Source organism: Carcharhinus amblyrhynchos, chromosome 1, assembly GCF_965287045.1.
Source record: "Carcharhinus amblyrhynchos chromosome 1, sCarAmb.v2.hapA, whole genome shotgun sequence".
In the NCBI taxonomy this organism is placed as follows: Eukaryota; Metazoa; Chordata; class Chondrichthyes; order Carcharhiniformes; family Carcharhinidae; genus Carcharhinus; species Carcharhinus amblyrhynchos.
The window spans coordinates 69,693,995-69,709,684 of record NC_137324.1 but is presented as its reverse complement, the minus strand read 5'-3'; the positions used below and the strand labels follow the sequence as shown (position 1 = coordinate 69,709,684).

At 45.9% G+C, this 15,690-nt stretch overlaps 1 protein-coding gene across 3 annotated transcripts in view; it reads right to left on the bottom strand.

Moving 5' to 3' along the window:
- cwc27 (CWC27 spliceosome associated cyclophilin) overlaps positions 1-15,690 on the bottom strand; it is a 178,487-nt gene that overhangs the window by 60,546 nt on the left and 102,251 nt on the right. The gene's annotated exons all lie outside the window — the stretch shown is intronic.

The window sequence follows — 15,690 nt, the reverse complement described above, 5'->3', positions numbered from 1 at the left end:
GTTCTAAACCGCCCCCCTTTTATCTTGAGGCTGTGCCCCCTAGTCCTACTGTCTTTTTTGAGCGGGAAGAGTCTCTCCACCTCTATCCTATCCATCCCATTCATCATCTTATACGTCTCAATGAGATCTCCCCTCATTCTTCTAAACTCTAACGAGTACAAGCCTAGTTTATTCAGCCTCTCCTCATAGCTCAACCCCCTCAACTCCGGAATCAGCCTAGTAAACCTCCTCTGCACTCCCTCCAAGGCCAAAATATCCTTGCGCAGGTGCAGCGCCCAAAACTGCACACAGTACTCCAGCTGCGGCCTCACCAATGCCCTATACAGCTGCAGCAAGACCTCCCTACTTTTATATTCAATCCCCCTCGCTATGAAGGCCAGCATCCCATTCGCCTTCCTGACCACCCGCAAGCTGGGTTTTTGCGACTCATGCACAAGGACCCCGAGGTCCCTCTGCACCGTCGCCTGCTGCAGTTTTTCGCCACGTAAGTAATAGTCCTTCCTACCATTCTTCCTACCAAAGTGGACCACCTCACACTTGCCAATATTAAATTCCATTTGCCATTTCCTGGCCCATTCGCCCAGCCTATCTAGATCCTTCTGCAGACTCTCCACACCCTCCGCACAATTTGCCGTTCCACCAATCTTGGTGTCATCAGCAAATTTCGACACCCTACACTCGGTTCCCTCCTCCAGATCATCTATATAAATGGTAAAAAGCTGAGGCCCCAGCACCGACCCCTGGGGCACTCCACTAGTCACCATCCGCCAATCCGAATAGCACCCGTTGACCCCCACTCTCTGCCTCCTATTTGACAACCAATCCTCTATCCACGCTAACACCCTACCCCCAACTCCATGTCCCTCGACCTTCTGCAATAACCTCTTGTGAGGTACTTTGTCAAACGCCTTCTGAAAATCCAGAAAGACCACATCCACCGGCTCTCCTCTATCCACCGCCCTAGACACATCCTCATAGAACTCCAGTAAATTTGTCAGACACGACTTCCCTTTAATGAAACCGTGCTGCGTCTGCTCTATCAAGCAATTCCCTTCAAGATGCCTTGCAATTTCCTCCTTAATGACAGATTCTAACATTTTACCCACCACAGACGTTAAACTAACCGGCCTATAATTCCCCGCCTTTTGCCTGCCACCCTTCTTAAACAACAGCGTAACATTAGCCGTTTTCCAATCATCCGGCACTTCCCCGGAATCCAGCGACTTCTGGAAAATAACCACCAAGGCATCCACTATCACCTCCGCCATTTCTTTCAGAACCCTCGGATGCATTCCATCCGGTCCTGGGGACTTGTCCACAATCAGCCCCCTCCAGTCTGTCGAGCACCGCCTCTCATGATCAGAAGTTGAGAAATGGGGCGAAGGCGAAGGGAATGGGTATAGGGAAATGTGGGCCGGTACAGTCACTCATGGAAAACGACGATGGAATGTGAATGGCGAATTTGGGACTTGGAATAGGGAAGCGAGGGAGACTAGGTACTTGGGTGGGTGGAGGTGAGTGGGGTGGCATGGGGCCCAGCATCTCTTAGAGTTGGAAGTGCTGGCAGTAGCAACAGCACGGTGAGTGGGCACTTCGCATAGGGGAAATCAGCAGATGGAAAATACTTGGATTACTATTATCCATTAGATAAAGTGTCACACAAAAGGATAATACATAAGATAAGGACTTATGGAATTGGGGTGATATATTAACATGGATAGATAATTGATTAATGGGCCAGGAGCAGAGAATAGGGATAAGCAGGGCATTTTCAAGATGGCAGGCTGTAACTAGTGGAATGCCACAAAGACCAATGCTACAGCCATATCCAATTACAATCTGTAATAATGACTTACACAGAGGAACCAAAAACAATGTATTGTTGACAATATGAAATTAAGTGGGAATGTAAGCCGTGAGGATAACACAACTCGTTTCAAAGTGATGCAGACAGGTTAAGCAAGTGGATAACAAGGACGGCAGATAGAGTATAACGTTGGGAAAAGTGCGTGTGGTTATCCATTTTGGTAGTAAAAATTGAAAAGTGAAATACTCTTAAAAAACTTCAAATGTACTCGTGCAAAAAATACAAAGATAGCATTCAGGAACAACAAGCAATTTGCAAGTCAAATGACATGTTGACCATTATTGCAAGGGGTTTGGAGTACAAATATAAGGAAATCATGGTACAATTATACAGACTTGGGTGAGACCACAGTTGAAGCGTTGTGTGCAACCTTGGTCACAGTACTTAAGGAAGGATGGACTTGCATTGAAGGCAGTAAGATGAAACGTCACTGGATTGATTCCTGGGGTAGAAGGGCTGTCCAGTGATAAAGCTGAATAAATTAGCCCTATACTGTCTGCTATTCAAAAGAATGAGAGGTGATTTTGCTGAAACAAAGAAACACCTGAAGAGGCTTCAAATGGTGGACAATAAGAGGTTGTTTCTAGGCAATCAAAGATTGTTTTCCCTGGCTAGAAAATTGAGAAAACAGGGGCACAGTCGCAGAATAAGAGGATATTCATTTAAGACTGAGATGAGGAGACATTTCTCCACTCAAAGGGTTATGAATCTTAGGAATTCTCTACCCATATATTTAAAGTTAAGGACAGGCTTTTGGCCTTTCGGGGAATCACAAGATTATAGTGAGTGCACAGGAAAGTGGAGTGATGGTTGATGATCAATCATGATTGTATTAAATGCAATTCTTGCTCAATGGGCTGTACGGTCTACACGTGCTCCCATTCTTTTTTTTAATGTAACCCACTGCATTCAAAAATGGGCACAACTCGTACTTGTGTCAAATAAGTTTTGGCTGAATGTGGGCCATATCAAATGCTAGGATGTTTGATCAGAAACCCACATAAATTGAGTGTGACACATTGATCAAGAATCTTCTATTTGTCTGAAGTCATCTAACTTCTAATCTCAGAGTTTTCTACTTTTTATGTTAAAAACACCACGAAGGTGAATTTTTACAGGTGGATGGATTACCTATTTAGGACGCTGCCTGTCCCTCAGCAACATTATGCTGCTCACAGCCCTAAAAGGATTGGGGTGCAGGGGCTTGATTAGCAGCCGAGGATAAGGGATTGAGAGGGATACAATCTTGGCGAGGGCATACACTATCTAGCTTAGGAAAAGATACAAGGCAGTTTGCCATGCCTCTACCTTCCAAAAGATTGTGGCAGAGATGGATTGAGCCCTTAAATAGTAATTAACTGACCATTTGAGGGGCTCAATAAGTCCAAGGGTGAGGGAACTTTCAGATGCCTTATTTAATCTCATACCAGTCTGCTCTGCCCTGACATGTCCCCCTGTAACATGGGGGACAAGTCGAGGACGGGCAGACTGGTATAAAGATCTGGCACATATAAGGTCAATGTGGACAAAGTGCAGCACTGTCCACACAGTGATGTACGAAAGCACAACCTGCACCCAGGGTCAGTATGGCGTTGGACAAAGACACGTGTACCAGTAAGCACAAAGGAAGTTCTTAGCTTGTATCCTTTACTGAATATTTGTGAATGGTTCTGAGATTTATAGTTAACTTATGTATGCCATAAAGACTTCATCAGATCAATCGGATAGCCTACAACATTAGCAGCAGCTTATGGAAACCCAGAGAACTTGCAGGAAATGCAGAGAAAAGTTAAAATGCTGGAAAACTTGAGGAAAAATTAGGCAAAGAGGTCTAACCTGAAAAGAAGCTCCACAAACAATTGCAAAAATTGCCACTCAAAAGCTCCAAAGGAAGGAAGAATCTGAAGGGAGAAATTTAAAATTCCCAAGTGCGGCAGAGCACTCCATTTCAAACAATGGCCTTTTAACAAATTTTAAATTAGACACAGGAGCCAATATAACTGCGTTACTGGACAAAGAACCAGAGCTAAAACACCTCTAGCTCTGAGTTACAGATACACCACTATGAGCCTAGAGGATTCTGACTTCAGTCATAAGCATGATCATGGAACCACTAAGGTATGGTGGCAAACAAATCTTCGAGCTGATGTATGTCATTCATAACCAGCTTTTCTCTCTGATGCCTGTGCAGCCCTGGATCTCCTCAAAACAACAGATGTTATAATAGCCTTTGTTAATACAGGACAGCAACCCAGATCTGAACTACCTTCTCTGTTCAAGGAGCAAAGAACAAAGAAAAGTATAGCATAGGAACAGGCCCTTTGGCCCTCCAAGCCTCTTGGAGCTCATCATGATGCCCTAACTAAAAAAAACCCTCTGCCCTTATTTGGTCCATGTTCCTCTATTTCCTCCCTATTCACGTACCTATCCAGATGCTTCTTAAATGTTACTAATGTGCCTGTTTCCACCAACTCCTCTGGCAGTATGTTCCAGTTACCCACCACTCTCTGAGTGAAAAACTTCCCCCGCATGTTTCCCTTAAACTTTCCTCCTCTCACCTTGAGCCTGCGCCCCATTGTAATTGATACTTCTACACTTGGAAAATGCCTCCGGCTATTCACTGTGTCTATGTCTCTCATAATTTTGTAGACCTCTGCCAGGTCTCCTCTCAGCCTCTGTCTTTTCAGTGAAAACAATTCTAGTTTGTTCAATCTTGAGACCAGGCAACATTCTGGTCAACTTTCTTTGCACTCTTTCCTAGACTTGCACTACTATGCCACACTGCCTCTATTTTATTTAACTCCCATCGTACTCAACTGAGCATCAGCAGTTTTCTGTATGTACAAAATCCCAAGCATTCACAATCCTTTTCATTAAAAATATTCTCCTCGCCTTAGTCCTAAATGGCTGACCCCTTATTCCAAGACTGTGACCTTCAGAAGGAATAAGATTTTACAAAACTGATCTTTTTAAATTCTCTAAGAAGAATTTACTATATGAAGAAATGAGATTGAACAGTTGTTTTTTTCTGGGCCAGAGAGACTGATTGACATTGCATTAATAATTGTTACATTATTAAAAGCATACTTAGGATCTTGATCATTAGTCATAAGTTTCTGTGGTGAATTTAATTGGTAGTTAATTTCCAAATCTAACAACTTCATAAAAATAATGGGGAGGCTTAAAAGTGAGATGATGTTTATGTAAATCAACTAGCCAGTTCTGGAGATTCACAAAACACACTGTAGCTCCAAATCCACTGAATTTGTTCATTGATTTTTTTTAAGTCAAGTTGTTAGTGTCACAAGTAGGCTTACATTAACACTGTAATGATATTGCTATAAAAATCCCCTAGTTGCCACACTCAGCACCTGTTCAGGTACACTGAGGGAGGATTTAGTATGGCCAATGCACCTAACCAGCATGTCTATCAGACTGTGGGAGGCAACCGGAGCAAAGCCACGCAGATGGGGGGAGAACCTGTAAACTCCGCACAGACATTGACCCAAGCCAGGAATTGAAACTGGGATTAAGAACATAAGAACATAAGAAATAGGAGCAGGAGTAGGCCATCTAGCCCTTCGAGCCTGCCCCGCCATTCAATAAGATCATGGCTGATCTGTTGTGGCTCAGTTCCACTTTCCCGCCCTCTCCCCATAACCCTTAATCCCCTCTCTTATCAAGAACCCATCAACCCGCTTCTTAAAAATATTTAGCGAGGCAGCCTCCACCACTTCAACGGGCAGAGAATTCCAGAGATTCACCACCCTTTGAGTGAAGAAGTTCCTCCTCAACTCCGTTCTAAACCGCCTCCCCTTTATCTTGAGGCTGTGCCCCCTAGTCCTACTGTCTTTTTTGAGCGGGAAGAGTCTCTCCACCTCTATCCTATCCATCCCATTCATCATCTTATACGTCTCAATGAGATCTCCCCTCATTCTTCTAAACTCTAACGAGTACAAGCCTAGTTTATTCAGCCTCTCCTCATAGCTCAATCCCCTCAACTCCGGTATCAGCCTAGTAAACCTCCTCTGCACTCCCTCCAGGGCCAAAATATCCTTGTGCAGGTGCGGCGCCCAAAACTGCACACAGTACTCCAGCTGCGGCCTCACCAATGCCCTATACAGCTGCAGCAAGACCTCCCTACTTTTATATTCAATCCCCCTCGCTATGAAGGCCAGCATCCCATTCGCCTTCCTGACCACCTGCTGCACCTGCAAGCTGGGTTTTTGCGACTCATGCACAAGGACCCCGAGGTCCCTCTGCACCGTCGCCTGCTGCAGTTTTTCGCCACGTAAGTAATAGTCCTTCCTACCATTCTTCCTACCAAAGTGGACCACCTCACACTTGCCAACATTAAATTCCATTTGCCATTTCCTGGCCCATTCGCCCAGCCTATCTAGATCCTTCTGCAGACTCTCCACACCCTCCGCACAATTTGCCTTTCCCCCAATCTTGGTGTCATCAGCAAATTTCGACACCCTGCACTCGGTTCCCTCCTCCAGATCATCTATATAAATGGTAAAAAGCTGAGGCCCCAGCACCGACCCCTGGGTCACCCCACTAGTCACCAACCGCCAATCCGAATAGCACCCATTGACCCCCACTCTCTGCCTCCTATTTGACAACCAATCCTCTATCCACGCTAACACCCTACCCCCAACTCCATGTCCCCTGACCTTCTGCAATAACCTCTTGTGAGGTACCTTGTCAAACGCCTTCTGAAAATCCAGAAAGACCACATCCACCGGCTCTCCTCTATCCATTGCCCTAGACACATCCTCATAGAACTCCAGTAAATTTGTCAGACACGACTTCCCTTTAATGAAACCGTGTTGCGTCCGCCCTATCAAGCAATTCCCTTCAAGATGCCTCGCAATTTCCTGCTTAATGACGGATTCTAACATTTTACCTACCACAGACGTTAAACTAACCGGCCTATAATTCCCCGCCTTTTGCCTGGCACCCTTCTTAAACAACGGCGTAACATTAGCCGTTTTCCAATCTTCCGGCACTTCCCCGGAATCCAGCGACGTCTGGAAAATAACCACCAAGGCATCCACTATCACCTCCGCCATTTCTTTCAGAACCCTCGGATGCATTCCATCTGGTCCTGGGGACTTGTCCACAATCAGCCCCTCCAGTCTGTCGAGCACCACCTCTCTAGTAACAGTAATGTCATTAAGACCCTCCATTCCTACCACCTTTCCATCGCTAACACCCGGCAAATTATTCACGTCCTCCTCCGTGAAGACAGAAACAAAAAAGTTATTCAAGACCTTAGCCATATCCCCATCCCCTACCACTAGCTCCCCTTTCTCATCCTCTAAAGGACCAACGTTCACCCTAGCCAGCCTCTTCCTTTTTATATATTTATAAAAACTCTTGCTATCCTTTTTTATATTAAGTGCTAGCCCAGCTTCATAGCTTCTCCTACCCTCCTTTATCAACTTCTTTGTCAATCTTTGTTGACATTTAAACCTTTCCCAATCCTCTTCTCGCCCACTACTCTTAGCTACTCTAAATTCCTCCGCTTTTAATTTAACACTTTCCTTCACCTCCTTCGTTATCCACGGCTTATTACCTCTCTTCCTACTGTCCTTTTTAACCATCGGAATAAATTTCTGCTGAGCACCAAGAAAGATCTCCTTAAAGATCCTCCACTGCTCCTCAGCAGACCTACCTTCCAACGCACTCCCCCAGTCCACATTCGCCAATTCTTCTCTCATCCTACCATACTCCCCTCTATTCAAACAAAGGACGCGTGTCCGGGAACCCACTTTCTCCTCCTCCACCTGCACCAGAAACTCCACCATACAATGATCACTCTCTCCAAGAGGATCCTTCACCGCAAGGTCCCTAATTCTACCCGCCTCATTACATAGCACCAGATCCAAGATAGCTCGCTCCCTCGTCGGCTCCAACACACACTGTTCAAGGAAATTATCCCGGCAGCATTCCAGGAACTCCTCCTCGAGCCCACCTCGTCCAACATGGGTCGACCAATCAATATGCAGATTGAAATCTCCCATAACTACTGCCGTCCCATTCCTGCACGCCGCACTTATTTGCGTGTTAACAGCCCGCCCCACCTCCAGATCATTATTCGGGGGCCTATAGACGACACCCACCAGCGTCTTCCTCCCTTTGCTGTTCCTAATCTCCACCCACAACGATTCCACTTTCTGCTCTTTGGCTCCGATATCATCCCTTGCTACCACCTTGATACTATCCTTAATCAGCAGAGCTACGCCACCCCCTCTTTCCTCCTGCCTATCCTTCCTAAACACTTGATAGCCCTGTACATTCATCTCCCAGTCCCTGTCACCTTGCAGCCACGTCTCTGTAATGGCCACCAGATCGTATCCATTTGTGTCGATCTGCGCCACCAGCTCATCCACTTTATTCCGAATGCTTCGTGCATTCAGATAAAGTGCTTTCATCCCAGCCTTCACCTGGACCCTATTTGCCGTAACGCCACCAATTGGGACATCCTCGGCCTCTTCCCTTACCTGTACCCTATCCTTAACTTTAGACCTCGTAGCGTCACCTACCCTCGCACCCTCCCCCCCCCTAATTAGTTTAAAGCCCTGTCTACAGTCCTCTTTACTCGATTCGCCAACACTCTGGTCCCAGCACGATTCAGACCAACCCCATCCCGCCCGAACAAGTCCCACCTACCCCAATACTGGTGCCAATGCCCCATAAATTCGAACCCATTCCTCCCACACCAATCCCTGAGCCACCCATTCACTTCCTTTATTCTGTCAATCCTACGCCCGTCTGCACTCAGTTCAGGCAGTAGCCCAGAGACGACCACCTTGTCGGTTCTACTTTTTAATTCCATTCCCAGCTTCTCATACTCCCTCCCCAGATCCTCAGTCCGCACTTTGCCTACGTCGCCGGCACCCACATGTACTACAACGACCGGGTTCTCACCCTCCCACTCCAGGTTCCTCTGCAGCCCAGCTGCGACATCCTGTACCCGAGCACCAGGCAGACAACACACCCTTCTGTGCACTTTGTCATTGTGACAAAGGACAGTGTCAATACTCTTCACCCCACTATCTCCAATCACTACTACGTTCCTTTTCCCCTTCTCTTTGCCTATCTCCTGCTGCGACTCAGCAGCGCTAACCACTGTGTCACTGTGCCACCCATTTGTGTACTAATGATGGAAGTGTACCTTTCCAGAATCAATTTGGCAAAAATTCCACGGAATCCTTATCCCAACAGACCTTCCTTTCAGTTTAAAATTTCATACATCTGAAAGGCAGCACCTCTTTACTGCACTGAACTGGCAACTTTTTCAATGCAAAAAATCTTCTGTGGTAATAATCTTCTGACTCAGAGACAAGAATACTGCAAATGGGACCAAAGTGACCTTTATCAGAAAAAATGTCTTCCTTGCCCAGAGAACGACAAATAGTTAGACTAATCATAGCAGCGTTGAATCAAGCAGTGCAGAAGAGCCCTTTGGCCCATCAGCTCTGCACCGACACTTGAGAAACACCTGACCTCGAACCTCATCCCATTTACCAGCATTTACTGGTATCCTTCAATGTTGTGATGCGCCAAGTGCTCATCCAGATCCTCTTTAAAGGATGTGAGGCAACTCGGTTCTACTACTCTCCCAGGCAATACATTCCAGGCCATCACCACCCTCTGGGTAAAAAACATTTTTCCTCGCATCTACCCTAAACCTCCTGCCTCTCACCTTGAACCTATGTCCCCTTGTGACTGACCCTTCAAATAAGGGGAACAGCTGTTCCACATCCACTTTGTCCATGCCCCTCATAACCTTGCACACTGATCAGGTTGCCTCTCAGGCTTCTCTGCTCTAAAGAAAACAACACAGTCTATCCAACCTCCCTCTGTAACTTAAATTTCCATCCCGGGTAACATCCTGGTGAATCGTCTCTACACCCACTCCAGTGCCATTATATCCTTCCTATTATGTGTCAATCAGAACTGCACACAGTACTCTAGCTATGGCCTCACCAAAGTTCTATACAATTCCCTCATTACTTCCCAGCTTTTGTAATTTACACCTCGATTGAAAAAGTCAAGTGTCCCATTATGTCTTTTTCACCAGTTCACTAACATGTCCTTCTTATTAAGAGATTATTTCTACTTAGAATGGGAACAAGAACTAGAGGGCACAGCCTCAAAATAAGGGGGAGTCAATTTAGAACAGAGTTGAGGAAGAACTTCTTCTCCCAGAGGGTAGTGAATCTTTGGAATTCTCTGCCCATTGAGGCAGTGGAGATGACATTGTTAATGTGTTTAAGTCACAGGTAGATAGATTTTTTTACCAATAAGGGAATTAAGGGCTATGGGGAGCAGGCGGGTAAGTGGAACTGAACCACTATCAGATCAGCCATGATTTTATTGAATGGTGGGACAGGCTTGAGGGGCTAGATGGCCTACTCCTACTCCAATTTCTTACGTTATGTTCTTAAGTTCTACCTTCACAGATCTATGGACAAACAAGCAAAAGTCCCTTTGTCTCTAAGAACTCCCTAGTATCATGCCATTCATTAAAATACTTCCATCTGCCACTTATCTGCCCATGTGATCATTCTTGGAGTTTTTTTGAAGAGGTAACAGAGAAGGTTAATAAGGGCAATGCTGTTGATGTGATGTGCATGGACTTCCGAATGACATTTGAAACAGTGCCACGCAACAGATCTGGAACCAAAGTTATAGGCAATGGACAGTAGCAACATGGATATGAAATTGGCTGAGTGACAGGAAACACAGTAGTGCTTAATGGATGGCTTCTGGGCTGGAGGAACATCCCCTGGGGTCAGTGCTGGGATCGTTGCTATTCCTGATATATATCAGTGATCTGGAGCTTGGTGTCCAGCACAATTTCAAAAGTTGTGATTGAAACAAACTTGGATATCTTGTGAACGGTGAGGATGATAGTGTAGAACTTCAAAAGAACACAGGACAACTTGGTGGAATGGGCAGACAACTGACAAATTAAATTAAATGTGGAGAAAAATGAAGTGATTCATTTTGGTAGGAAATACATGGGAGAGACAATATCAAATAATGAATACAACTCTGAAGGGAATGCCGAAGCAGAGGGACCTGGTTGTGTTTGTGCATAAGCCACTGAAGATGGGAAGACAGTTTCGGCGTACAATTAATAAAAACACACAGTATCCCAGGCTTTATTAATAGGGGCATAGAGTACATGAGCAAGAAAGCTATGTTGAACTTGTATGAAACACTAGTTCAGCCTCAGCTGGATTGCATCCAGTTCTGGACACTGCACTTAAAGAAAGATGTGACAATGTTGGAGGCAGAGAGAAAAAGATTCACGATAGTGTTTCCATGGATGAGGGATTTCAGTTATGAAGTTAGATTGGAAAAGTTGAGGCTGGTTTTCTTGGAGAAGAGAACGTTGAGAGGATATATTATAGGGGTATTCAAAATTATGAGTGATTTGGTCAGAGCAGATAGGGAGTAACTATTCCTATTCATGAAAAGGATTGAGAACAAGAGGGCGCAAATTTAAAGTAACTGAGAAAATAAGCACTGGACATAAAAATCGTAAAACCCGCATGCCAGTGAGTAGCATCCTTTACAGTTCTGGTACATCTCATTACTGAGGTGCACCGCTAAGTTAGGAAGAAGACAAGGAAGACCTCACATCTGACAAGCAGTGCCCCCAATACAACAACTGATGGCAAACTGGAAGATGCTAGTCGTGTCACCTGCTTCACCATGCAATATCCAGTTACAGGCATTGTTACTGATGTTGGCATCCCTGCCTGCTCTGAGGCTATAGGTTTGTCACTTCCTTGCTGAATTGCAGGCACTGAACACTGCTCCTGGCTCCAAAAGAGAAAACCTCAGCAGGTCTGGTAGCATCTGTAAGGAGAGAAAAGAGCTGACATTTTGAGTCCCAATGACCCTTTGTCAAAGCTAAAAGGCATAGAAAGTGGAAGATATTTATACTGTCAGGTGAGGGAATGAAAGATGATCTCTTTTAATTTGATCTATTGCACTCGCTGCTCCCAATGTGGTTTCCTCTATATCGGAGAGATCAAACATAGACCGGGTGAGTGCTTTGCTGAACACCTTTGATATGTGCACAATCAGGACCCTGACCTTCCCATTGCTTGCCATTTAAACACACAATCCTGCTCCAATGCCCACGTCTGTCCTTGGCCTGCTGCAATGTCCCAGTGAAGCTCAACACAAACTGGAGAACAACATCTCATCTGGCTGGGCAGATTACAGCCTTGTCTCAACATCGAATTCAACAACTTCAGATTCATTCTACTCCAATTTGACCCCTTTGTTTTCATTTTATTAAATTTTTAACTGTTCTCTACTTTTTATTTCCTTATTGTCTTTATTCTGCTCCCCACACTTTCCCCCTATTTTATCCCTCTTTCCTGACCTCCCCCTTTGCTTCCATTTTCCCCCCTTTCTCAATTTTACCTCTCTCCTACCAATCTCCCCTAACATCGTTCCCTCTGATTTCAGCTTCCCTACTGTTTGGCCATTCACACCTTCTATTCTCTCTATGGAATGCCTTTTGGAGCCTTTCCACTTGTTTTTGTGATTATTACTTTTCTTTCATTCCCTCACCCTACAGTATATCTCTCACTTACTATGCCTTTTAGCTTTGACAAAGGATCACCTGCACTCAAAACATCAACTCTTTTCTCTTTTTACAGATGCTGCCATTGAGAGTATCATTAAAACCTCAGGGGGCGGGGCCTATTTACGCCAGAGTCTGACAGTTCCAGAACTCTGTGCTTGCGGTGGCCCTGAACTGTCGGACTGGCTGCCGCAGAGCTGTCCCTACACCACTATCCATGCGCACCCCCCCCACGGCCTGCACAAGACGAGGGTGCGGGGGGGGGGGCGGGCGGTGGCTAGCCCCAACAGCCCCCCCCCCCCCCGATCTTGGAGCACTGCAATCTCAGACCTGCTGAGATTTTCCAGCATTTTCTCTTTTGGTTTCAGATTCCAGCATCCGCAGTAATTTGCTTTTATCTACTACTCCTGACTCAGGTGATGGAATGGGATGTCTTCCCAGATACTCTGGGTGGGTGAGGCTGTCTCTGTTCCAAGCCCTTTTCTCCATCCTCCCTCAGCTAGCAGCTTGTCTTCTGAGTGGCTGCCTCTGCACCATCTCCCTTGCATGCTGCAGGCCAAGGGGTACTGCTACTATCATGCCCAAAACTCAAGCAATGTTTTCCCCACGTCCAGCACCGCTCCCATAGACTTTACAAATCGTTAACAACTTTTCTGAATACCTAGCAGTACCACAAACTCAAACAAAACAGGAAGTAATTAACAACTGATCTGGAATTTGTTGATAAACGCAAAATGCGGATACTGAAATTCTGAAAAGACGGAAAATGCTGGAAAAGCTCAGCAGGTCTGGCAGCATCTGTGGAGAGAAACAGAACTGATATTTCAAATCCAATATGACTCTTCCAAAGAAATGGGCCCGACTCTTCCCAAAAAATTCTAGGTGTTGAATTGGCAAGAAAAATGGTGTAATTCACGATTGTTTTATCAGTGGGAATTCAGACTCGAATCTCCCACACTCTGTGCAATGCAGAAGTCACAACTGTGAGTATCATTAAAACCTCAGGGGGCGGGGCCTATTCACACCAGAGTCTGACAGTTCCAGAACTCTGTGCTTGCAGTGGCCCTAAACTGTCGGACTGCAGTTTGCAGGCCAGTGATCGAGCTGGACCCCTGCTGCAGTGCTGTCCCTACACCACGGCCTGCACAATATTCCTGGGCTAGCCCCAAATCCCCCCCCATCCTGGAGCACCGCAATCTCCAGCCCCCATCCCCTCCAGTGATGAACACCCCCCCCCCACCCCTGCTGACCAGCCCACCCCAATCGCTGGCCTCCCTCCAGTCCCAACCGATCCAATCTGCAGAGTGACAGCGGGATCCCCACCCCCACGAATCGCCCCCTGGCCTGCCCATAACAGGCTCTGTCCCTTGGCCCCACCCACAATAGGCCCCATCCCTTGGCACTGCCCCCTAAGCACTACGCCAGCTGGCTCTGCCTGATGCCTGGTGAACAGTGCCAAGGTGCTCCGTGGGCATGGGCAGTTTGCCCTGGACAGTGCCAGGGGCACAGGGGTTGGCACTTCCAACATGCCCATGCCAGGGGTCACCTACACATCGCATAACCCCGTGGGGAGGCCCCTATTGCCCCCCCTTCACTCTGGTAGGGTCTCCTGCTAGTTCCCAGTACGTGGGGAGCTACTCTAAACCCCACTAGAGTAAAACACTCCGGTGGTTTGGGAGTTGCTATAGTGCCTGGAGAATCCTGTGCCAGTCCCGATAATGACAATGAAATAACATTAAAAATAGATTTAAATCATTTACCTGTCTTCTTGCCGGTTTCCAGCGTGGTCCCAACCGCGCCTGCTCTCTGGCTGTGGGAGACGTGCATGCATCGGGAATGCATGCACGAATCCTGCAAAATGGCCGACATGCGCGTCTTCCAACACGACGCACCAAAAAATGTGCACGTCAGGCTGGGAGAGTCAGGATGGGAGAATTGGGCCTGATAACTCTGTTTCTCTCTTCACAGACACAACCCTGAACTTTTTCAGCATTTTCTGCTTTTATTGCAAGTTGTTGATGATCCCATTAAGTCTGTTATGCCAAATGGGACTTTATGCTTCTGAATGCAGGTACAGCAATGCATATTTAAGAGAGGACATTAACTACAGCGATAAGATAAAAACGGCAAGTTTGGCATCAAATTAGCATCATATGCTGACTGATGTGACGATCTACCCACTCTGCACATTTACAGCACATATACAGAATTCTCCTACTAACTCCCTGATGGCATGTAGTATGTGCTGTGTCTTAACTGGCATGTACAGTATTTTGTTACTAAACTGACATCATCATTAATGGTGCTAAGGAGCCAAAGTTTTCAGCTTATATATATGGATTTTCAAAAAGCTTTTGATATGGTGCATGTAGAAGACATGTTGATAAAATGAAAGCATTAAGAGTGTGTGGCAGCATGTCAGGAAATTGAGTACACGTCTGAAACAAAGTGTAGCAGCTTTTGAAGGAATGTAAACAGTGTTATCCCCAGGGTCAATATTGTGATCATTGCTTTTCTCTATACAAGTGACTTAAACAGGAAACATGATTGTAAAAATCTATAACGCACAAAGAATAATCAGCAGTATATATGTTGACACTTATAAAGTGCTTAACAAAACGTTGATGGGTGGAATCTTGTGGAGGTGACGGAGTCTCAGCCACTGATCGCAAAACTGATGAGAATCCCACATTGTCTTTTTTTTGGAAAACTTGTTGCAATTTGTGGTATCCTGGCACTGACAGGCTATCAGCAGGCCTTTCCCCAGGATCAAGAGCCTGCATTTCTATTAATTTGCAGTGTCACTGGGGAGGTGGTGGCTGCTAGAAACACAGAAGCAGGAGGAGGCCATTCAACCCTCCTTCACCATTCATTATGATCATGTCTGATCATCCAACTCAATAACCCTATCACATTTTCCCCAATATCCTTTGGTCCCCTTTGCCTTCAATGCTATGTCTATCCGCTTCTTGAAAACATACAATGTTTTGGCCTCAAATACTTCCCGCGGTTGCGAAATCCATAGGCTGACCACTCTCTGGGTAAAAAAATTGCCCCTGATCTCTGTCCTAAATGGTCTACTCTGAATCCTCCGTCTGTGACCCGTGGTTCTGGACAACCCCACCACAGGGAACATTTTTCTTGCGTCCATCCTGTCTAGTCCTGTTAAAATGTTGTAGGTTTCTATGAGATCTCCCGTCAT